Source organism: Lutra lutra, chromosome 12 (genome assembly GCF_902655055.1).
Source record: "Lutra lutra chromosome 12, mLutLut1.2, whole genome shotgun sequence".
Taxonomy (NCBI): Eukaryota; Metazoa; Chordata; class Mammalia; order Carnivora; family Mustelidae; genus Lutra; species Lutra lutra.
Window position 1 is genome coordinate 22166831 of NC_062289.1, and position 26424 is coordinate 22193254.

General features: G+C 37.0%; 1 protein-coding gene across 3 annotated transcripts in view; it reads right to left on the reverse strand.

Annotated features, from left to right (window-relative positions):
- DCC (DCC netrin 1 receptor) overlaps positions 1 to 26424 on the reverse strand; it is a 1178115-nt gene that overhangs the window by 469601 nt on the left and 682090 nt on the right. The gene's annotated exons all lie outside the window — the stretch shown is intronic.

Genomic DNA, 26424 nt, shown 5'->3' on the forward strand with positions numbered 1-26424 from the left:
TACTGCTTTATTATTTTCTCAGCATGATAGGTGATATACTAATTTAATTTAATGTCTTAATTGCCATAATACTAGTTACTTTATGATGGAAATTTGTAATTGAGAGAAAATTACAATTAAAATATAACACACCTTTGTTAATGAATCTCTCAGGCTTGGTCCTTCAAAACCCTGCCTAGGAGAGGGAAATTTAAAAAAGAAATTGTTTTCATTCTCTTTCACTGGGAATCTTAAAGTGATGTCAGATTTGAATATTCATGCTGCCTTAGACCCAGGTTAAATTCACAGTGAAATAGCTGCCTTGAACTTGTTTCCAGGTAGGACATGGACATGCATTTTTAATAGCCATTTTTAAAGTCAGATTGCATTTTTTTTTGTCACTGCTGTTGCTATGTTCAGTGAGTAAGCAGTGCTAATTTTTGCTCATTTGGGTTAATATGGTATTATGTAATATGATATATCAGGGGTAGTCTCTGACCATCCCTGACTTCAAAGTCAACTTGTAAACACTGATGAATGTTCTAGAAAAATGGCAGAACCAGTGGAAAATTCCTATTTTTTTCTACTGAAGATCATAGAAATCTTAATCTCTCTCTTTCTTACTCTCCCTTTTCCTCATTCTCTCACTTCCTCCTCCCTATCTTATTTTCCTCATTTTTAACTAAATATTTAAGACCTCCAGTAAAAAAGAACTATAAAATTATTTGATCTTTCACATGGGCAAATTTATTTATATGATTCAGCTGGGATACATTAATATTCACAGACCAAACACATAAAAAAATGTCAGAGAGCTTTTCTAAAGAAAACATGTCCCAATTGTATATAGAGTTGAAATTACTTATAATTGATAATATTAGTAAGAGACTGTCTTTTATTCCTTAACCAAATTCAATGACAGCTAACTAAACTAATTAAATGGCAACTAACCAAACTAATAACTAACTAAAAGGCGACTAACTAAAAGGCAAGAGAAATAGTTCTTGAATGCCTCTGAGCAAATACCTTTACTGTCTGATTCTGTTCCTGATTTTATTATAGATTTTGATCAAGTATTTGTTTACTAGCAAATACCCAATATTTATTGGGAGCTGAACTTGTATAATTGATTAGTTTAAGCACTATTTATTTATTTATTTATTTAAAGATTTTATTTGTCTGGAGAGAGAAGAGAGCACAAGTAGGGTGAGTGGCAGGTAGAGGGAGAAGCAGACTCCCCACCGAGCAGGAATCCCAATGCCAGACTGGATCCCTGGGATTCTGACCTGAGTCAAAGGCAGATGCCTCACTGACTGAGCCACCCAACTGTCCCATACTTTATATTTATTGTATTCACCACACCTCTCTGAGACTCTGTGGTTCCCATTTTACAAAGAGGCTGATGTACAAGGAGTTGAAGTAACATTCTCCAAATCATACAACCTGTAGATTGTGGAGCCAGATAGTCTGACTCCTCTGCCTACATTCTGAACTATTTTATAATAATTGCCTCTTTTGCAACTTGAAAAGTCAGGTGGAAGAATAACTCATTAACATTCCTGAAGCCTCAAAGATAATGGAGATAAGTAATTAGAGCTATTAAAAATATAACACCATGTTGTCTATTCCTCTTCTCCCTTTAAGACCTTCTCTAGGGTAGAAGCTGCTCCCCCCTGAGCATGGATCCCGAAGTGGGGCTTGATCCCAGGACCCCAAGATCATGACCCAAGCCAAAATCAAGAGTTGGACTTAATTGACTGAGCCACCCAGGCACCCCTTGGAACCATTTTTCCAAGAGCATTTGCTAACTTCATGTCTCTGTGTCAATTTTGGTAATTCTTGCAATATTTTGAACTTTTTCATTATTGTATTTACTGTGGTGATCCATGATCAGTGATCTCTGATTTAATTTGTAATTGTTCTGGGGCACCACAAACCACACAAATATATGATGGGAAAAGTAATAGGTAAATGTTGTATGGGTTCTGACTGTTCTATAGACCACTCCTCTGTCTCTCCTTCTCTTCAGGTCTCCCTATTCCTCGAGACACAATAATATTGAAAGTAGTCCATTTAATAACCCTATAATGACCTTTAAGTGTTCATGTGAAAGGAAGAGTCACTTATGTCTCTCTCTTTAAATCAATAGCTAGAAGTGATTAAGCTTAGTTGAGGAAGGCCGGCTGAAAGCTGACATAGCCTTAAAGTCTTGTGCCAAACAGCCAAGTTGTGAATGCAAATGAAGTGTTCTTGAAGGAAATTAAAAATGCTCCTCTAGTAAACACACAAATGATAAGAAATGGATAATGTCTCATCACTGACATGGAGAAAGTTTTAGTGGTCTGGGTAGAAGATTGAAACAGCCACAACATTTCCTTAAATCAAAGCCTAATTCAGAGCAAGGCCCTAAATCTCTTCTATTCTATAAAGGCTGAGAGGTAATGAAGCTGCAGAAGAAAACTCTGAAGCTAGCAGAGGTTGGTTCATATGGTTAAGGAAAGAAGCCATTTCCACAACATAAAAGTGCAAGGTGAAGCAGCAAGTGGTGATACAGAAGCTACAGCAAGTTCTCCAGAACACCTAGCTAAGATTATCAGTGAAGGTCTCTACATTAAACAACAGATTTTCAATATAGACAAAGCTGCCTTGTATTAGAAGAAGATGTCACCTAGGACTTTCATAGCTATAGAGGAGAAGTCAATGCCTGGCTTCAGAGCTTCAATGCCTAACTTGTTAGGGGCTGATGCAGCTGATGCAACTTGTAGTTGAAGCTAGGGCTCATGAGCCACTCCAAAACTCCTAAGACCCTTAAGAATTATGCTCATTCTGCTGCCTGTGGTCTATAAAGGGAACAACAGTCTGGATGATAGCACACCTGTTTAAAATATGGCTTACTGAATATTTTAAGCCAACTGTTGGGAAAATGATTCCTTTCAAAATATTACTGCTCTTATGGACATTGGGGAGGGTATGTGCTATGGTGAGTGCTGTGAAATGTGCAAACCTGGTGATTCACAGACCTATACCCCTGGGGCTAATAATACATTATATGTTAATTAAAAAAAAGGAGGGGGGAGACATGTATGTATAACCATATTTATGTTGTCATGTGTGGAGAGGTGGTTAAATTAAAATAATTTAAAAAATTAAAAAAATATATTACTGCTCTTTGACAATGTACCTGCTCACCCAAGAGCTCTGATGGTGATGTACAGAGAGATTCATGTTGTTTTCCTGCCTGCTAATATAATATCCATTCTGCAGCCCAGGGACCAATGAGTAATTTTGACTTTCAAGTCTTATGATTTAAGAAATACCTTTTATAAGGCTATAACTACCATAGATAGTGCCTGCTCCAAAGGATCTGGGCAAAGTCAATTGAAAATCTTTTGGAGGGGCGCCTGGGTGGCTCAGTGAGTTAAGGCCTCTGCCTTCGGCTCAGGTCATGATCCTGGGGTCCTGGGATCGGGCCTCGCATTGGGCTCTCTGCTCAGTAGGGAGCCTGCTTCCTCCTCTCTCTCTGCCTGCCTCTCTGCCTACTTGTGATCTCTGTCTGTTCAATAAATAAATAAAATCTTAAAAAAAAAAAAGAAAATATTTTGGAAAGGATTCATCAGTCTAGATGCCATTAAGAACATTTGTGATTCATGGGGAAAAGTCAAAAAATGAACACTAACAGGAGTGTGGAAGAAGTTGATCTCAATCCCCATGGATGACTTGGAGAGAGCTCAGAACCTCAGTGGAGGAAATAACTGCAGATGTGGTAGAAATAACAAAAGAACTAGAATTAGAAGTGGAGCTCGGGGCGCCTGGGTGGCTCAGTGGGTTAAGCTGCTGCCTTCGGCTCAGGTCATGATCTCAGGGTCCTGGGATCGAGCCCCGCGTCGGGCTCTCTGCTCAGCAGGGAGCCTGCTTCCTCCTCTCTCTCTGCCTGCCTCTCTGCCTGCTTGTGATCTCTCTCTGTCAAATAAATAAATAAAATCTTTAAAAAAAAAAAAAAAAAAAGAAGTGGAGCCCAAGGATGGGACTGAACTGCTGTAATTTCATGATAACATTTGAACAGAAGTTGCTTCTTATGGATGTGCGAAAAAAGTGGTTTCTTGAGATGGACTCTACTCTTGGTACAGATGCTGTGAAGTTTGTTGAAATGACAATAAAAGATTTGGAATATTACATAAAACTAGTTGATAAAGTAGCCTCAGGGTTTCAGAGGATTCACTCCAATTTTAAAAGAAGTTTTATTCTGGGCTAAATGCTATCAAATATCATCACATGCTACAGAGAAATCATTCATGAAAGGAAGAATCAGTTGTTGCGGCAAACTTCAAAGATGTCTTATTTGAGAAATTACCACCCTAGCCTTCAGCAACCATCACCCTGAGCAGTCAACGGCCATCAGCACTGAAGCAAGACCCTCCACCCACAAAAAGATTACAACTCATTGAAAGCTCAGGTGATGCTTAGCACTTTTTAGCAATAAAATATTTTAAAATTAAGGTATATGATACATTTTTTAGACTTAATGCTCGTGTACATTTAATAAACTACAGTATAATGGAATCATAATTTTATACACAATGGGAAACCAAAAGTTTCATTTGACTCACTTTATGTATTTTTATTTTTTAAGGATTTTATTCATTATTTGACCGAAAGAGACCCAGAAAGAGAGGGAACACAAACAGGGTGAGTGGGAGAGGGGGAAGCAGGCTTCCCGCTGAGCAGGGAGCCCAATGCAGGGCTCAATCCCAGGATCTGGGATCACGACTTGAGCCGAAGGCAGATGCTTAATGAAGCAGCCACCCAGGCACTCCTTTGACTCACTTTATTGCCGTATTCAGTTTATTATGGGCCTGGGAAAAAATATATACATACACACACACAGATGCAATATATATATGTATATACATGTATATGTATATATACATATACACATACACACACATATATATACATACACACACGTGTGAGAGAGAGAGGCCTATTTATTGATATATATCTGAGGGGGGTGTGTGTGTGTGTACATAGTATCTAACTATTTAGAGAGCAGGGGTGGGGGGGAAGAGTAGAACTGAACTAAGAACAGTTAGAGGTTGAAAGGAAGAGAAAAGAATACCAAATCTATACTGAAGAAGAGCGAAGAAAAGTGAAATTCCAGGAGCCCTCACGATGGAGCCAGATTGCCTGGGTTTAAGTCCCAGACAGTCCACTCACTGCAAATAGCTTTAGTGACTTTCCCCATCTATATAATCTGGAGATAAAAACTGAAGACAATGAATGGCAGGTCATGTTTATTTTATTCCATTTTTATTTTTTTAAGATTATTTATTTATTTTTGACAGAAAGAGATAGACTGCGAGAGAGGGAACACAAGCAGGGGGAGTAGGGGAGGGAAAAGCAGGCTTCCCACAGGGCTCCATCCCAGGACCTGGGATCATGACCTGAGCCAAAGGCAGAGGCTTAATGACTGAGCCACCTAGGTGCCCCAGACAGGTCATGTTTAAATGTACTGCACATCACTATATGTTAAAGAAAAATAATAAATAGAAAACTGTATGTGAGTATACTGCCCACAACAAACTAATTATTGTGTATGTGTATAGAAATATACATATAAATATATACATAAATATGTAAATATATATGGGTGTGTGTGATTCTCCAATTTGAATTATCCTTTTGTATTCTCAATGTTCAAAATAGTGTGTTTTACACAGAAAAATTTCTTAAATACAAACAACTAAAGTTAAATGATGGCTATTTTCTAATAGTTTGGGGTAGATTCATTCTAATTCCTCAACTTGAGAAATCTTCTTCCTGTTTATTAGCTCTCAATGGATCTAAATAAACCAAAGATGATTATAGTGAATTCTCAAAACATTCAGTAACATATAGTGATTTCTGGGCTCCTGGCTGGCTCAGTTGGTACAGTGTGCAACTCTTGATCTTGGGGTTCTGAGTCTAAGCCCCAGGCACTGGGTGCAGAGGTTACTTAAATAAAATAAAATAAAATAAAATAAAATAAAATAAAATAAAATAAAATAAAATAATAAAATAAAATAATAGTGACTTCTGATTAGTTAAGGGGATAATTTGGCTTAAATATGCAATTATAATTATAAAACAGTGAGTAGCAAGGATGCTTCAATAATTTTTTCCACTTCCAAAATAAGATTTTCTTATTCCTTAGGCTCTCAGCATTACATTGGAAACCTCGTTCTCCCTGGCTGTGTTCATAACTTCATTTCTCTATCAGGTTTCCAGCTTTTACCCTATGCCAGACAGTAAGTAAAGAAGAAAAAATAGCTTCTCTCACTTAAATGGGAAAGTTGAAGCATGAGACAATACCACACATCAGAAATGGGTCTACATCTCATGTTTTCTGAAAATATACTGCTTAAGTGGGGCAGTGTTACAATCATGAGTAATTTTTGTGCTATGGATAAGGGCTAATGATTTCTCTTCATATTTCAATGGCTCCCACAGTGCTTCATACTCAGCACATGCTCTGTAAAGACTTTCTTGCTGATGATGCTTATATGAACTCAATAAAATGCACATTTTTACGTTTACTGTGGCAATATTAATATAAGATGAGGAAGAGGAGTTTGGACAATGTCATGGAAACCACATAACTAACAACATGCTATTCACTGTCCTGGAAAATAAAATGTCAATGAATGATGAGAAAAATAATAAGGACTGAAGCATGGTGTAGCTTGGCTACATGGAGAAAGGAGTACAGTATCTCTTATATTGGACACCTTTCCAAAAGTCCTAAAGTTCTTCCCTGTTTGAGCAAATGGAATTGAGATAAATATAGAATTTAAGAGAGAGGCTTCAAGAGGCCTAAATTTATAAGTCTGGGTTGGATTAGAAATCAGGTAAAAGCTTTTCAATCTTGTTTTAAATAGTGCATTACCAACTGCTACCTGTTTTCCTGAAGCATCCATCTGCACATACCTTACATACATCTGAGGGCTCAACTTAACAACTGTACTCCATCCTTTTCTGATACTGTCTTTGTTCATTCTCTTTTCTCTTCCTGAGCTGTTTTCCATTTTGTCTTAGAGTGTAGACATCCTAGCGATCTGTCATGAATCCACTTCTCCAAAAGGTCACCTTAATTTGTCTTCTTGTAAAATTCTCTCTCCTTTTAGAAATCCCAGTGGTACTACTTTTACTGATTTTTATGGCACTTGATATGGTTACCTTAGCAGTAGTTTATAACGTGTTGCGGGTAGAGGCTCTACCACACTAACATTAATTCGACCCATTGGTTAATATAATTTTGATGTTGACACTATTTTGGGAGAGAGTGAACAAATGAAGTTTACTCAGTTTTTCTCTTCTTATTTGATCCCTTTGTCTTTTTCTGCGCTGAACAGACTAGAATCTGCTGCCTGGAATTTAGGATCTAGGTATAATCACATTATCTTTCACAGCTCTGTAGTCCTATATTCTCAACACAAATTGCAGCTGGGATGAAAGAAGGTATATGATTTATCGATGGCTGTAAGTATGTTTTGTCAGCATTTTTTTGATCATGGATCCTTGCCTGGAATTACATTCCTCAGATGATATAATCTCTATTTATTCTCTAAGAGGAAACTCAAATACTCCTTTTACCATGACATTTTGTCTATTTGTGAATCTGACAATGGATTTTCCTGCTTCTTATAGTGCTCTCTCTCTCTGCCCAGTTTTTATACCATTTCTTATTTTAAGATATCTTTCACATATATCATTATTTACCAACCATGTTATGATTCTCACAGATGGGATATGAAGCATATACTTTTTCTTTTAATTTCCTTTGAATAGTACACAATACCCCCTCCCTTCCACTCTCATGTAAGAAAGTAATTTCACTTACTTCAAACTATTTGGTGCGTAGCAACTTCTAATGACTAATAAAAATGAAGTACCGTGAATTTTCAAGTTTATCAAATTATGCCATTTACGTGGAATTAATCGATTTCAGAGAATTGCTTAACATACACATATAATGTTACAACAATTTTAGGAAAGATTTTGATTTTAGTTATACTCTCTTTGGATGTAATCAAAATTCATGACCAGAAATAAATTACTTACATTTCCCTCAGATGTTAGTTTCTCAGGATCTTCTACAGTACTTCCAGTACATATATAAAGAATTATTTTAATATGAGGGCTGAGGGAATAAGGCATAATGACCAAAAATGACTAATAACCAACAGAATCATGGAAAAATATAGTTTGTTCTTAAAAGTGTATATCATACTTAGAAATGACTAATAGATGAGAAACCTCTCTATCCTGAAATCATTAGAATTTTATAACTAAATCTTAAATTTGAGTAAAAGTTTTCCATAAATTTACTTGGTTTTCTCACAAGACTTTCTATGCTATGACTAATCATTTGAATTTTGTAGAGTGAAATTTCTTCTGTAATTTCAACCTCAAAGTCACCAACGACAATCTAAATAGTATTTTGAGTCTTATTTCATTTAACAGATGCCTCACAAGTATTTTTAGGAGTGTCTCATATCACTCTTCAATCTTCTTTAGGCTTGGCTTCTAGTATTTTTATTTTAAATAAGTTACTTAGCTATTCTTCTCCAGTTATTTAGGTATGTAATAAAGATGAGTTAACTGTAAAATACTGCTCTAATACATACAATTAACAACTAACTAATACTCTGTATTACCTTGATTTTGAGAAGATTCTAAAGATTTACCATAATTCTGAAATGGTAGTGAGTGCATTTTTAAAGCCATGCAGGTGGTTTAGATTCAAACTAGGCTGCACAAATCACTTTGGTGAATGACTAACAAGAATTGAGGGAAAAAAACAGGCTGGCGAGCTTTTTTCAGGAGGAAAGTAAAAATTAGCATGATGGCTACATTTCTCCTCTGAGTACAGTGGAAAGTCAGCTAGATTCCATAGAGCATGACATTTCTCTCCAAGTTCCCAGGCCCTTCGAGGTTAGTGAATTTGTTGTTAAAATAGTGGGCATAACCCCATCAGGCTTCTCTTGAAAACGTGTATCTAAAGAGAGAGACCACACTCAATGTCTAAAGCATATTGGCTGCTAAACTGGATTACATCTGTGCCCTAAACAAATGGTTCTTTCAAGGGCACTATCACAGTTGTATCAACAGATAATTTCACCTTAAGGAGCCGTAGTTTCATATGGAATCACATTCAGATCTACAAAGGAAGCCACTGGGCATTGAATGTAGGTGTAGAGATAACATATCCTAGTGGGGGAAATCATCTTTATTAATTCAGGCTTTCATGCTCAACACACCTCAGCAAAATCCTAGTTTTATAGAACAGTGTTTCTAATGGACAGCTCGATTTATAGATGAGAAATCGCTCTCTTACTTCATAGTTTCAATTCTTCTTGCACTAACTTTTGTTGCCAAAGTAACTTTCTTTCAGCTAACTTGATCTCTAACTACATAATCCTCCTTCTCCCTTTTTAACAAGGAGCTATGTGATGTTATCTCTGCCCAATCCAACACTTTTCTCTAGGTCTTATGTGACAAGTAACTTGAAATCTGCTGAGTATTTCTCTCTAGTTTGCTCTTCCTACCTACACATCTGTCCTCCCCCACAGGGACGGTGTTGAGATTTGCATTTCATTTTCTATTTGGGTTCTCTCTCACACATACCTGTCTGTACTCTCCTAAAAAAAATAGGTTGGGTTCTAGTCTCAAGTGACTAGAATGTATTCTGCATTGGAAGTAAAAGCTCACTTGAGTTTTAACTATTAATACTGACTGGGGCTCCCACTCTTCTGTGGAAAAAAAAGGTGTTTTGTTTTTTTTTAAGCTATGGATTTTATTCTTAGCATGTTCCATTCAAAGAAGTGTTTTAATCTAGTCCATCAGTGATCTTTTCCACAGAGAGAGAGAGAGAAATGGGGGCAGGAAATGGGGTGATAATTAGGTTTGGGGTTCTTCTAATAACTGCTAGAATGTACACTACCTTTTTTTCCTGACATATGTGTGAGCCTAAGTGGTGTATTTAATTTTATATATATACATATATATATATTTTTTCCTCACACAGAAGTAGTAAATATATCATCACTAAAAACTAATTGACAAGAAAAAGCAGGTGAAACAACAGCAATTGCTTTCATTGTAACATCGATCTTGTTAGGAATCCACTAAGCTACTAGGTTCTTAAGGACAGGATGGCCTTTCCAAATTTGTGTCCTCAAAGCCAAGCACAGGATAAGTGCTAATGAACGTTATTTGGGCCTGGGTGTCTTCATAGGACAATCCTTTCCTGGCTGCAACTGAGTCACAGCTATGAAAAAGCTAGATGGTAAACAGCATTTAAGACCTAAGAGTATACTTTTCTTCAAAGTCAGTAACAATGACAGCAATAGAATATTAGAAGCATCAACTTTAAGCTACTCTGATGCAGTTGGCAAAGACAGTATTTCAATGACCTTAGAGAAATGAAAGTTTAGACCTTTCAATTTCATTTTCTACACTATCAGTGCTTCTTATTATGGACACAGTATGCCAAAAAACTTGTCCTCCTTCTAAAAATTCTGGTCTATGAAGAACGTCTGATCTTCAACTTTACTTTAGAGCCTTTAATATATGCTTGGAAACTGTTCTGATCTCTCCTCACAATTTTCTTTATCCAGACAAATAATCCCTCACCCTTCCTCAGTTCCAGCTCTTTCTGTAATCAGGGTTTGCTTCTCTGTAAATCCAGACTAAGTTTTCCTTTCTCTCATCGTTGTGGAGCCTAGGACCAAATGCGTGGAATGATGCTGTGGGGCTCAAACCAGTGATAGGATTACCTCAAGGTCCTAATTCTATATGCTTCCTGATGCTATTGTCATACCTTTGGAATGGTTTTTGTGCTATCAGTCAGGCCTTAGGTAGATTTTGGCAACTATCCAACAATTAGGTTTGCGTGTACACACACACACACACACACACACACAAATATGTATGTATGTATGTATATGTAAATATAAACAAATATTTTAAAATATGTACTTCTATATCACATATATATTTGTGTTCCCATAAACTTCTAAGTAAATTATATAATCACATATAATGCTTATGTTTAAAATGCCATGTATATACATAAACACATAAAATGATACATCCACACATATATAGTTTATTAACATCTTTCTTTGCCAATTTTCAATTTTAGCTATGAAGGAAATGAAAGCAGGTTAAAAAAAAAGATAAAAATAGTAAGTCATGCATGTTGTATGATGATAAAAATAATGCATCTATAAAATAAGTTATCCGATTTCTATCATTGCATACTGACAGGAATTTGAGAGTTATTATTTTTCCCTCAGTTAAATGTTTTCTAGTATGTCTTCTTGGTATTTGAGAGCAAAAGATGTGAATGCTGTAAAAGTCTAGGAAAAAATGTTTCTGCCATGCGTGAGAACTATTTCTGTGTGTTTTCAAATGTCCTTTGAAGATTTACAATAAATTGCAGTAGAAAAATTATTTTTCAAGTTTCTTAATAGTAGTAGATATTCAGTCAGGTAATCTTTCAGCACATTTTACTATGAAAATGATAGATTCTAAGACACAAGTAATTTCTCTCCCTCAATACCTAATGAAATAAACTTCAGTCCCAGTATGTACACATAGGGACATAAAAATCAACAACAAATTAAGAAAAGAAAGCAGTCAATGGGAAAAAAAAAATTGAAACAGACATTTTTGGAGTAGAACAGAAAGGCAGATTAGGATTGAATTCCTTTTCTGTCATTAAACCCCAGAAATGGCCCTGAAGTTTGGGGGAAAGCCTAAGAATTCTCAGTAATCCTTCCAAATCGGAATCAATGCAAAACCTATGGATACAGCCCTATGTTTCTCCTTCTCTGAGAGAGGAGAAGCTGGTGGGCTGCTGAAGAGACATATAGGAGATGGGGGTGACTAAGGTGAGAGCTTCTGAGCTAACAGTGAACTAGAGACTTGACCAGAAACCTGATGATCAGTGTCTGCACTCTAGAAGGGAATGGGAGCAGCACCAGTGGACACAGTAAGTTGCTTCTACTGTACTCATTCCCCAACCATTCCTGCTGGTTCTTAAAAAGGGCACAAAACCTGAAATCTCCAGCCTTTAAACTGGAGCCCAAAGGGTCTAAGGCAGGGTGGTAAATAAGTCTACAAGTAACTTTTATTGTATTAGAGCAAAAAGTGTCTAGACAGATCCACCCACACCTGAGCAAGATTAAAGACATATTTGAGAAATATGGAAATATACTACAGTCAACAATAATGAGAGAAAGAATGACACGGAGACAGGGACAAAGAGAAAGGTAGTTGAATGAAGGGAGAGAGGAAACTAAAGCACTCAGTCCAGAAGGAACAGAAGGAACAGAATTTGTTCAAGTTGCTTTACACAATGGATTTTTTTAATATGAAAATAAATTCAATATAACTAGAGGTCAAAGACTAAATAATAAAGTAACAGAATGAAACAGAAGGAGAGATAGCGGATCTAAGAAATAAATCAAGGACTAAAACAAGATCATTAGAGAGACAATATGTAAATTAGAGAGTTCAAGTAACATAAAAAAAGAAAAAAAAAACACTAAATACCATATTACCAACATAATCACAGTGAACATAGATGATAAAAGCCAACAACTAAAATAACACAAAGTTTGTATAGAAAAGAGGACAAGCAGAAATGATCCAGTATTAAGATAACTGAAATTCTGATTCATCAAGCCCACAAATGGAAAAGAATAGATATATTCAAAGATTAAAATAATAGGAAATTTTCCCTGAAAAATAAATCAGAAATTTCAGAATCAAAGACTATACCATGTTCCTAGGAAATTGAACACATAACTCCCATTAGTGACACATACCTCATTTGGGCTACTAAATCTGGAAGATAAAGAATTATCTGAACATCTGGAAAGAAAAATCAAAATCAAAACAATCTGCATGAGATAAGAGGGAATCAGATGCCCAAATAGTAATATCCAATGTTGGAAGACAATAAAGCAATATTACTAAGGAATATTATACATAAGCCTTTCTATGCAAAGCTACTTTCTCAATTATGAAAATACTCAGAAAATATAGCTTGCTCTTTGTTTCTTTGTTGCTTTCTTTCTTTAAAAAAAAATAGCACTTTCTTAAGAAAGTCTGACAACAAAATCCAGGCAATTAAAGTACCATCAAAATAAAAAGTTAGACATCCTGAAGAATGTGATGATATATAGACAATATCTCTATACAGAAGATATATTGACAATATCTCTCTATATTGATGATATACTGAAGATATGTTGACAATATCTCTATACAGAAATAAAGTAAACACAATGAAAATAAGATTACTAAAGAGAATTCAATTGTTATATCCTAAACAGGAGACACCCAACTTTGTAACTACCAAAATTGAAACGTGGGGAATGAGCGATGAGTGCGAATGCTAATCCTGCTGTGGAGGCATTCTTGCCCTCATTGCAGGAATTTAATCTGCTCTACCCTTAAATAAAACATGAATTTACAAAGACAAAAAACAGTCCCTACAGCTGCATGACACTGTCATAAATGCATTTCTACCTAACCATTCAACTACTCATGTACATCGAAGGAGGTATGGGATACTGAGACATGGGAAGATTTTTAATTTAGATGGATTATTTTCACAAAATTTATACAGTAATTTTTTTTCCAAAACATTTTTTTAAAAGACTCTGGAAGCAAATATTCTAAGACATTACAGTAGTAATAGATATATGGATATATCTGCTTTCCTTGTTAAAATATTCTAATGATTAAAAAAATAACTGAAAATCTATCTTCTTTCTGGAAGGACTTACCACCATAGTTTTAAATAGTAGAACTCACTGGAAATTCTAAAAGCTTGCATAAATGGTACATATGATAATATGATAAACACATTTATCCTCTTTTTTTTTTTTTTTTTTTTTTTTTAATCCTACTTCTCCACTGGGGCTTAGAAAAACTTTAGAGGAACTTGTTGCCAGGGACAAGAATACACCAACTCTCAAGGGAAATTTTATGGAGGAAAGAGCAATGTAAGGTTTTCTACCTCAAATTTGCTGAAGGGAGACTATTTACAGGATGACTTGCGAAAACCACTGTATGATAGCAAGAACATTTAGAACTCTGATTCCTGACTCTGGTTCTATTGTAGGACGATAAGGACAAGGAGCAATTAACAGAATTTTTCTTGACTTCTGTTTCTTAGTCTGAAAACTTAGAAGATTAAATGGAATCCCTATTTTCAAATTCTTCGGAATTCCTTCAGTTGTTACTGGGGAGGGGATGGTTGTGATGTTACTCTCCAAACCTGTAATCCCTTCAAGGAAAAGAACACCTTGTTGACCAACTATGAATACTGAGATTCTGTGTTAACTGAAAGCTGCATGAGAACATTCTCTGCTGCTAAAACAAAGAAATTAAATTTTCCCCAAGCTTTTCTCCCTACTTCAAAATTTTGTGAGTCCAGGAGTATATATGGTTAGTCCAATGCTGTTCAGCATGAACAGTTTATCCAGAGTTGATTTAGCAAAGAAAGAACAGGGGAAATAAAGTTGTCAGCTTGATTTTTATTCTGCCACTAAAATAATATTTGGCTAGCATTAATGCATTGCTTCAAACAATAAATACCGACCTAAGCATCTCATAAAAATCACAGAAAGCGACTCAAAGGCAGGTCAAGGGTAATTACTTCAATGCTTTGCTGCAAAAAGACAGTATTCCTTTCATACTAACACTTAGGAATGGCTTACTTTTAAGATTACTTGGTAAAGGAGTTCTTCCACCCTTGACTATATTCTAATTTTGAGACTCTATCTGCCTTTTTCATTCCTGCACTTTGGCCTCCAGAGACATTAGCTACCTCCCTACAGATAAGACAAAACCCCATGGTAATTTCACTGCTTTATAAGTGTGGGTATCAGGAACCATGGAAAAAATGTGTGTGTGTGTCACACACACACGCATACACATGTGTTTGTTTTAAGATTCATAAAATCTTACCACACAGACAACCTGTATAAACTGAATGGCTTCTTGAATAGTAAATGCAAACATCCTTTTTGAGCATTTTGCCTGACATTTAAAAACCAAGAAGGAATGCTTATAAAGTTTGTATGAAATTCACAATGCTAAGATAGATTTTAAAACTCAGATTTCATAAAATTCATCTCAGTTGGGAAGAACTGGTATCAAATATTAAAATATAATGTATTAAGGGCAAATGGTAAAGGCATGCATTAGAATAAAAACAGCAAAATCTACTATATATTGAACAGAACTTCATATCAAAAGGGAGCTAGGAATTTTTGTTGACTGCTAAGACTTGTAATCTTTGAAACCTGCCCTGGGTCTTAACACTTTATGCAAATTACCCTGCATATCATAAACAAACACATATATATATGTGTGCACTTATGTGTATGTGTATGTTAAGAAATATTTGACTGACTTTATCACCTAGGATCTCGCTGTCAGTGCCAGGGTAACAATTTGTTACCCTAAATATCTTCTGTAAATAATACTCTTCCGATATCAAGGAAGCACTTCTTCATTGCCTCCCCTCTACTCACTAAATACAAGAGCCAAAATGTAAGGCCAAGAAGTGCTGTGTTCTTACCTTTTTGTCTTTGTATTTCATAGTGAAATCTTGTTACATACAAAAGCTCATTGGGAAAGGGTTGGAAAGAAAGGCTTGAGGAAATGTTTTATAATAAGTAACAATGGACATGTTTTATAATAAATAACAATGTTATTATGATATTATTTATACTAGCCAAATCATGGAAACAGCTCAAGTGTCCATCGATAGATGAATGGATAAAGATGTGATGTGTGTGTGTGTGTGTGTGTGAAGTGAAATAAGTCACTCAGAGAAAAACAAAGGCCACATGATTTCACTTATATGTGGAATTTAAAAAATAAAACAAACGAAGAAAAACAAAAGGCAAACCAAAAAACAGAATCTTTTTTTTTTTTAAAGATTTTTATTTATTTGTCAGAGAGAGAGAGAGAGCAAGCACAGGCAGACAGAATGGCAGACAGAGGCAGAGGGAGAAGCAGGCTCCCTGCCAAGCAAGGAGCCTGATGTGGGACTCGATCCCAGGACGCTGGGATCATGACCTGAGCCGAAGGCAGCTGCTCAACCAACTGACCCACCCAGGCGTCCCCAAAAAACAGAATCTTAACTATAGAGAACACACTGATGGTTACCAGAGGAGAGGCGGGTGGGGGATGGGTGAAACAGGTAAAGAGAATTAAGAGAACAATTATCTTGATGAGCACTGAATAACACAGAATTGTTGCATCGCTATACTGCACACCTGAAACTAATGTAACACTGTATGTTAACCACAGTGGGATTAAAATAATTTTTAAAAATATGTATCAAGTTAGTCATCAAAGTATTTCAATGGCCTATACAATTACTTAATGATTTCTAGCCAGGACAAATGCTCATTTCCCCTTTTTCCCCCCAACGAGATAAAGACTATTTTGCTTTGCCTTATACAAGAAGCAAACATGGAAGGCAGATGATATCAACTCCAAAATTCTCCTCTGTCGTGTTTTTAAAATGCTTGTTTCCCAGCGATTTTACTTCCTGTTGTCTCTGAAAGGATTCCCAATAATCTGACGTGTTGTTACATCTACATATAGTTTATTTTTTTTGTTTTCAAAAGCAATTCCTTTTTATTAATTCTTCAATATGTCTTAAAATGAATAGGCAAGAACAATAATACTGAGCTCTTTACAAAATGTCTTTGAAGCTGTCAGTACTATGGCCTATTTGTTCAGAATCAGAATTTGTTGTTTCAGTTCAAGCTTGTCCTGCCCCTCAGCTAGGCAATCCCAGACACAGTTGCTGCATAGAGATGGAGGCGTTAAATGACATCATTAAATAGTGAGTAGCTGGGGGTGATACCGAGAAGTAGCAGGGGTAGAATCTTAGTTATCCACACAATGACTGTTTACTAGAATTTGGTAGTACAAAAGCATCTAACATAGAGTTAAATTAGAATCATGAAACTATTAATGCACAAGATTTGGGAACAAACTATCTGAAACGCAACTCTGGCCTTCAGTGGTAGAGCATACTCTTCTTGAGTCAGCTTCAAATGTAAGTTAGGCAAATCACTTTCAAAATTCTCCTTTGTCGGGCGCTTGGGTGGCTCAGTGGGTTAAGCCGCTGCCTTCGGCTCAGGTCATGATCTCAGGGTCCTGGGATCGAGCCCCACATCGGGCTCTCTGCTCAGCGGGGAGCCTGCTTTCCTCTCTCTCTCTCTCTCTCTGCCTGCCTCTCCGTCTACTTGTGATCTCTCTCTGTCAAATAAATAAATAAAATCTTTAAAAAAAAAAAAATTCTCCTTTGTCAAGGAAAACTCACAAACTGTTCTGAAGTTTCTAGGCCATTCAAAAGGGCAATTTCATTGGCTATGCCAATAACTGACTAGCTTACTCAAGGAACTATGCTTTGAAGAAGAAAATGTCAGATGAGAATAATCTCCAAAGACAATTTCCTGGTCTTCCTTCTTTTTAAAACTTTTCCTGGGCATTCTCACTTCCTGAACATTTCCACCTTCATCACGAAATGGATGAGCTCCATATTTAATTCTGGTTTATCTCATGAGTCCTGCGTTTACAACTAACTGGCTGCTGTTTCCAACTCTGTTTTTCTGTCTGCCACTTCAAACGTACCACTGGCCGGCATTACTAGTTCTCCTATTAGGTGCTCCCATAGCCACCCAAGCATTTATTAAAAGGTGTTTTCATGTCTCCTCCTCCTTATCCTCCTCTTCCTCCCTCCCCCTCTACCGCCTTCCTTTCTCTCTTTCTTTCTCTCTCCCTTTCCTTTCCTTTCCTTTCCTTTCCTTTCCTTTCCTTTCCTTTCCTTTCCTTTCCTTTCCTTTCCTTTTCTCTTTCTTTCTTTCTTTCTTTCTAGTCTAGTAGCTCCTCTGGGAGCTACTAAACTAAAGAAACAATTATGTTGTTTCTTTCTATATCTGCAGAGTCTAGTCCAAGATCTACAATATTATAGCAGGTTCATAAAGGTTTACTAAATTGAATTAAAGACAATATTTATCAAACTTCAGCTGGCTTAAGAGTTGCTTGGTGTGCTTTTAAACATGCACATTCCTTGGCTTCTTGACATTAATAGTGGCATGTTTGCAGGATTCAGGAATACTTTTTAACTACTATATGATTTTTGATTTGCTGAGTTCTTAGATCACACTTTGGGAAACTGGTTTCATGGAATACAGAGAACTAGGGCTTCATTCAAATTCTGGCCTTACCACTTACTTAGCATTTTGATTAAATGCCTCATTAACAAAACTGGCTTTTTATTGATATTTAGTGAGATAATACATGGAAAGCCACTTAGCAGAGGGTCTAGAACATAGTAACTGTTAAATAAACTGTAGCTATTTTATCTTATTAAATCTATTGCTGGGGCGCCTGGGTGGCTCAGTGGGTTGAGCCTCTGCCTTCAGCTCAGGTCATGATCTCAGGGTCCCGCATCGGGCTCTCTGCTCAGCAGGGATCCTGCTTCCCTCTCTCTCTGCCTGCCTCTCTGCCTACTTGTGATCTTTCTCTCTGTCAAATAAATAAATAAATAATTAAAAAAAAAAATCTATTGCCATGTTTTACCTCTGTCATTCAACTTATTTATATTTTTTGACCCTTGATTATTTTTCTTTCTTTGTTACCCTGCATTTATTCACTGTCAAGCTTTGCCATTCCATCTCAGTAATATCTGCTGTCTTTTTGCTGTCTCTACTGTTATTGCCATCACTTTGACAATCCAATTTAACTTACTTTAGAAAATGTTCCTGGAGGACCTACATGTTAGGAATTGTGTTAGGAACTGATGATGCAAGGACCATAGATATGCCCTCATGTAATGGATAGTCCAATGGGGAAGAGGAGGAACATAATTTTAAAATCCACATGCTATGATCATTGCTGTAACAGAAGAGCAGTTGGTACACTAGACCATAAAAAAAAAAGGGATCCACAGGATTTGACAATTTTTATGTCTCTCATGATGAGGATCACATTCTCTCAGCTTTCAACAAATAAGAGAAGACAGCACTATTGAAAATTCATGGTTAAGATAGGAAAATGTGGAGGTGAGACCTAAGGGAACACAGCAGGGAGAGCCCATACTGTGGCATGGGCATAAGTAGGATTAGAAAGCTGTTTCCAATCTCTAACACAATATGGACTTGGTATAAGCCTACCCCTCAACAAGCAAAAATAACAAATATGAACCAAATATTGTCTCCATTCCTTCTAAGAATATAATGGCTAGGAAAGCACAGTATAGATCTTCATCTGGCCAATATTCCTGATTGATGATCAAGACTAAGTAACACAGAAAATTCAAACATGGAGCTTTGTAATTCCCACTTTTTGAAACTATAAAAAATGGCAGAATTTGATTAAATATTCCCATTTGCATGGAAAAATAGTAACTGGAGAGCGCATGTCTGAGAACAAAATTTATAAGTTAATTCCTTAGAACTGCACAGTCTTGGTATCATCCAGAAACCTGAATGTTAAAATATGGTATACCAGTGAAAGTATAAATGTAAAGTTTAATCAATGGACTTTGGAAGAAAAAAAAATCCCACATTTCTGGAAGCTACAGACATAGACATTCTATAATAAATCTATCCAAAAGCCTCTAAGACTAATGGGACCATGCAGATGGAATGGATCACTTACAAAGCTCTCTATTTTAGTGACTTCAACATTTCTTGAAGATATTTTTTCTTCCTCTTAAGTGACAGCCGATTGGGTGAGAAACAACTGTATCTTCAGAAATCTCATATTTTCTAACACAAAGTGTCCTTCTCGATACGTTTAGATTTTTTAAAAATGTGTTTCTACAGATTCAAAGGATAGTCTCACCTCAACCAATTGGCTGACCTCTGTCAACATCTCCTCCAAATGATGCTTTGTGAATCTTACTTTAATAGTATCGAAAGGCACAGTTTTGGATGGTTGAAAGAGCCCAAGTTGAATAATCACACAGGCAACTGTCAGTCAGAATTCTGTCCCTGCCACTCAATGGCTATGGGATTTTGGGTCAATTAATTCACCCCTCTTGAGTCTCAGCTTCTATCTGTAAAATGAGCATACTAATAGCTATGTAATGGAGATTATTTTGAGGGTAGGAGAAAATCCTATAAAGCTTCTGCCCTAGTACATAGGTGTTATGGGCTGAATATTTTTGTCCCCCTCCCAAATTCATATGTTAGAAGCCCTAACCTCCAAAGTGATGATATTTAAAGATAGGAACTTTGAAGGTAATTCGATTTAGATTAGGTCTTGAGGATGGGGCTGTCATGATGGGTTTAGGAACTTTATAAGAAGAGGAAGACAGGCAGATCTCCCTCCATGCACCCCCCCCACACACAAACAAAAAATGTCATATGAATACATTGAAAGATGGTGACCATCGATAAGCCAGAACTAAGAACCAAATCTATTGACACCTTGATCTTGAAATTCTCAGCCTCTAAAACTACAAGAAATAAATACATTATTTAAATCACCCACTCCATGGTATTTTGTTATTGCCAATCAAGATAAGACAATAGGAATTTTATTATATAATTAAAACCAGTAATAATCAGAATCCTAAAATATCAAAAATTAAAGAGAACAGATCTCCTGTCCCAACTTCTAGCCTTACAAATGAGAATATGGAGAATAGGTCTTTCTATTACTTTGTTTTATCTCTTGCAAAGTAGCTTAGTGCCTTATAAATAGTCACTCAAATACTTGTTGACATGTAAATGAGCGCATGCATGAATAAAAAAATAATAGCACTAAATGTTGATAATGGGTTTAAATTTATTTGTTATTACATTGGGATTGTACCACCTGGCCATCTGTGGAGATAGATCTGTTTCCAGACGTGGGACTCTGACAATGTTTTTTTCCCTTTGTTTCTTCTTTATTTTATTTATTTGACAGAGTTTATAAGTAGGCAGAGAGTCAGGCAGAGAGAAAGAGGGGGAAGCAGGCTCCCTGCTGAGCAGAGAGCCCGATACAGGGCTCGATTCCAGGATCCTGAGATCATGACCTGAGCCAAAGGCAGAGGCTTAAATCACTGAGCCACCCAGGTGCCCCTTCCTTTGTTTCTTCTTATTCTTAGATTCCTCTTCTCACCCTTTCCAAGTGCTGAAACTTATAGAATATTTTCACATAACTTCTCTTATTTAATCTTTAAAAAAAATCCTTCCAAGTGTTCTCATGAGTTCTAATTTACAGAAAAAGAAAGTGAGGCTCATGATGGTTAAGTGAATTCCTCCACATTGTGAACCCATACGCAGAGAGGTGGGATGAGGCCCCAGTCTTCTTGACTTCAAGGTCATGTGTTCAAATAGCACCATGTAGTCTTTTATTTTGTCAGAGTTTACATTTGTTGCTACCTATCCTTTGCACTTCCTATCTATCTATCTACTTATCTATCTATCTATCTATCTATCTATCTATCTATCTATTTATTTATTTATTTAGAGTGTGAGCTGGGGGAGGAGCAGAGGAAGAGAGAGAGAATCTCTCAAGCTGACTCTGCTGAGTGCTGAGCCTGACATGGGGCTTGATCTCATGTCCCTGAGATCATGACCTGAACTGAAATCAGTGGTCAGATGTTTAATCAACTGAACCACCCAGGTGTTCTTTCTTTGTACTTTCTATACCAGCATGGTTTAGTTGCTCTGTGTTGGCAAATTTTAGGAGCTTAGCCTTTTAAGTAACAACCTCCTATAATCTTCAACTCAAGGCATGTGATAAAGACCCTTAAGAGAAGAGGGGCAGGGGCGCCTAGGTGGCTCAGTGGGTTAAAGCCTCTGTTTTCGGCTCGGGTCATGATCCCAGGATCCTGGGATCGAGCCCCACATCAGGCTCTCTGCTCAGCGGGGAGCCTGCTTTCCTTCCTCTCTCTCTGCCTGCCTCTCTGCCTACTTGTGATCTCTGTCTGTCAAATAAATTTAAAAAAAAAATAAGAGAAGAGGGGCAATGATGAAAGGTAATAACAGAACAAGCCTGTGTAAATACTGTTCATGACCATAAAACAAACAAACAAAAACAAAGTCTTCTCAGGTTTCAGGTTTTTCTGGCAACTTCATGCAGATGTAGTGCTATATTAAAGGACAGATCAAGGTCTGCTGGTTAAGTGGGTGATACATGTTGTTTCTCTGTATTCATGCTTATTTCCAATGGACTCCCTCTTGGGTTTTTTCTTCAATTCAATGTCAGTTCCCTTATTTTCCAAATTTTTTTAGGTGGGGTTGATGCCATTTGCACCTGAATCTAAATAGGAATGCAAAAAAATCAATTCTGGGAATGGCTGCACTTGAAGTGAATCTCTAACTGTAGAAGGAACTATTTAGGCATCATTGATTGAGTTGGCAATGCTTCTTTGAGCAAAGGATCTTTTTTGATACCTCTCCCCCAATCATTGACTCTGCCTAAATAGAATGTCAGCTTTGTTTAAAACTAGTAAAAATAATTCATTTGCTGAGTCTTGAAGGATTGATATGGATCCTGATTGAAAAATACTCATGCCCCTGCTACCTTGAAAATGCATTCAAGTTTGGACTAATCTTTATCTTTCCAAGGAGCTGAAGGACTCAATTGTACCCAAGATGGGAAGCAATGCTTGAGAGAACTCATCTCCCAGACTCTAAAGCATATGTTTCAAACATAGATATTCAGTTCTAATATTGCTTACACCAAATGCTCTGAACACTTCCTTTTCCATTTCAATTTCTGCTGTCTCAAGTTTTCCTTCTCCACGCACAATTAAGGAGCAGAGAGGAGGCTAGGGACCCATACTGAATAAAAAATTCACCCAGTGTCTTCACCAGTGATTGAGAAAGTTTCCAAAATATAATACTACTTATAGGCTATTAACAAGCACAAATAACACTAGTGTAGATGTAACCTCTGATGTAAGTTGAATTTATATATATATTCGGTTTTGCTCTAATGAGACATATGTGCTCATCAAAAAATTACCATGCTGGGGCACCTGGGTGGCTCAGTGGGTTAAAGCCTCTGCCTTCGGCTCAGGTCATGATCCCAGGGTCCTGGGATCGAGCCCCACATCGGGCTCTCTACTCCATAGGGAGCCTGCTTCCTCCTCTCTCTCTCTGCCTGCCTCTCTGCCTACTTGTGATCTCTGTCTGTCAAATAAATAAATAAAATCTTTTAAAAAAATTACCATGCTATAATAAAGTGATAGAAGGAGTGTTATCTGAAATCAGATAGGAAGTTGTAGTATCAGATATGGATAGGTGTGGCGCAGAACACATGGCGAACTAAAGCAGCTAGTATTGCTGAGTTTTGCATTCCTGGATTGGATGGCTTCAGCAGGGCACAGTTTTCTCTCTTCACCTATTATCTCTTGCAGATGAAATCACATATAGGAAAATGCAAACTCTTCATACTCAAATTTTTCCTTAATATATCGATTACCTTGAAACGAGTATTTCAAAACAAGCATTATAGCACAACTCTACCTGACGTTATGTAGATACATTTCCTGACCAATTTGGGTAAAGATTTTTGGAATCTTTAGTATCTTCTTAAAAATATGTTTTTCTGGGGCGCCTGGGTGGCTCAGTGGGTTAAGCCTCTGCCTTCGGCTCAGGTCATGATCTCAGGGTCCTGGGATCAGCCCTGCATCGGGCTCTCTGCTCAGCGGGGAGCCTGCTTCCCCCTCTCTCTGCCTGCCTCTCTGCCTACTTGTGATCTCTGTCTGTCAAATAAATAAATAAAAATCTTTAAAAAAAATTTAAAAAAAAATTAAAAAATAAAAATATGTTTTTCTTTTGTACAAAGTGTTTATAAGGTTGAAATGAAACAGACACCATTATATAATTCTGAAAGAAAGATAAATTGATACTATTTTCTTATAAGATGATTTTTAAGACATATAAAGAGTCCGTTTAGGACTAGAGATAGGTGTATTCTCTTTCACTAAGTAATGCAGCATGTGGGAATACAGCCCATGGAAATGAGCAGAGTTGGAGACAATGATTTACGAACATGGGTGTTCACTTAAGTATTATTTGTAACAGTGAAATATTAAATGTTTTAAGTAAAGAATGGCTAAACCATGAACCACCCCCCCACACACACACACACAAAAGATTTATAGGGAAAAGTTCAGGCTAATGATGTATTTTGATGTATTTTTCTAAAATGTGTATACAATTTTGGCAAGAACTCTAGGAATGAACATCATGGAAATGATTGGCCAATGTAAAGAAAATTACGTATAGGGATGCTCATTATTATTAATAAAATAAATAGAAAAAAATCGATGATGCAGAAAAGAGAGAGGACAATTGCTGAAACAATTCTTTAGGTACTCAAGAAGGGACGAAACAGTGCATGGAGAGAGGGGTGAATGTTAGGTCTGCTCATAGAGAAGGAAAGCAAACAATGGAGCAAAACACTGGTCTGATTATAGACTATATGGATGTTCTCTTCTGGTGACTTCTGTTTTGTCAGTAAAATGGAAAACAACATTATTGCAAAGAGATAGTGAGTGAATAAGGAGAAAGGCTACATTGTGAAATAGTTTTAGAGGCATGTGGGAGAGCAAATGGAATAGGGGAATGTGGGCAGATCGCTAAGCACCATTAAAGCCCACTGAAAGCCTGTGAGGTCCTGTGTTTTTCTCCAGTCAAGTTTGGCTTCAGGAATTCAAGGGGAGACTGGGTAAAAATCGGGTTTAACTGGGGTTGTGTTTTGCCAGTTGAGCTCCTTCATCAGGCTACATGAAGGTTTCTGCACCCATAATTTTGTTTTATTCCTATAAGGCCTTATATTCTCTTTTGGGTAAAGTCAGTGTGGGAGTCTTCAGTTACTTGTTACGGAATTTACTGGAGACTCTTTTATAACTGGATGTAACACATATTAAAGGAGAGAGTTCTCAACTCATTAAGAGACCTTATGTGAGGAACTGGGTATGCCATTAGATGTTTTAAGACTTCATGTGGGCTGCTGAGAAAAGTCAAACTTCGAGCCAGAGGGAGTTTTCTGGAAGAGTCACCATTTCCTCCTCAAGTCTGACAGGAACGGTAAGGTTCCTTCCTTATTATTAACCTCTTTCCCCAGCATTCAGCTTCAGTGCTAAAAATTCTGCTCAGAAAAGAATCCTATATGTTCTGTGCACTCTGTACCCTGAAGCTCCTTCAGTAGCCCAGGGAACACTAGATCTTTATCCCTAAAGGGTGACTTTGAGCATGCTTTTTCTGATCTATTTTCCATATGAATGTAAAGTATTATATGTGGAGCTTGAGATTTCCCTATTCCCACTAATATAAAAATAGGACTACAGATTCTTAACTCCTAGAAGTATTTTCACATTAAAGACAATGCACCTATACATTCAACTATTCTTCAAAATGTATTCATGCCATACATGCAAAATAGGTTTCTCGAAACACAAATAACCCCATACATCATGAGAGAAAGGTTAGATCAATAAGTGCTTGAATCATGTCCAAAGAAGTGATAACAGGGAAATCAAATGGAAAAAATACACACTTGGTCTAACTATTGGCCAGGAAATTACCTTTCTCCCGAGTAAAACAGCTTCTCTAATATGCTTTCTTTTCTTTCTATTTATCCTGAAAAGGAATTTATACAGAGGAAAATCAGAAGAAATTAGTCTTTCTATTTCTTTCTCTCTCTTTGGTTCTACAGGCTTTTTATTCCCCCTAATTTGGGGAGGGTGGTTCTAAGTCTTTGCAGCATTAAAAAGAAGATTCCGAGAAGATGAAAGTGAATGTATGTATATATACACATACTTTTGGAATCCAAATACTAGGAAAGTTTGTGGCTGACCTTCAAAACAGGATATATGCATTTCACAAAATAACACTATCTGCCATCAGCTTGCATAGTTATTAGAATATCACATTTTTTTTTAATCCCCAAAGCAATTCCACAAAGAACACTGAACTGTTCTTCATTGAAAAATAGCTTAACAGGGACACCTGGGTGGCTCAGTAGGTTAAGCGCCTGACTCTTGATTTCAGCTCAGGTCATAATCTCAGGCTCCTGAGATGAGGCCCAGTGTCGGGCTCAGTGCTCAGTAGGAGTCTGCTTGAGATCCTTTCCTTCCCGGGGCACTGGGTGGCTCAGTGGGTTAAAGCCGCTGCCTTCGGCTTGGGTCGTGATCCCAGGGTCCTGGGATCGAGCCCCATATGGGGCTCTCTGCTCCGCGGGGAGCCTGCTTCCTCCTCTCTCTCTGCCTGCCTCTCTGCCTATTTGTGATCTCTCTCTGTCAAATAAATAAATAAAATCTTAAAAAAAAAAAAAGAGATTCTTTCCTTCCCTCCTGCCCCTCCCCCACTCATGTGTACATGATCTCTCTCTCTCTCTCTCTCTCTCTCT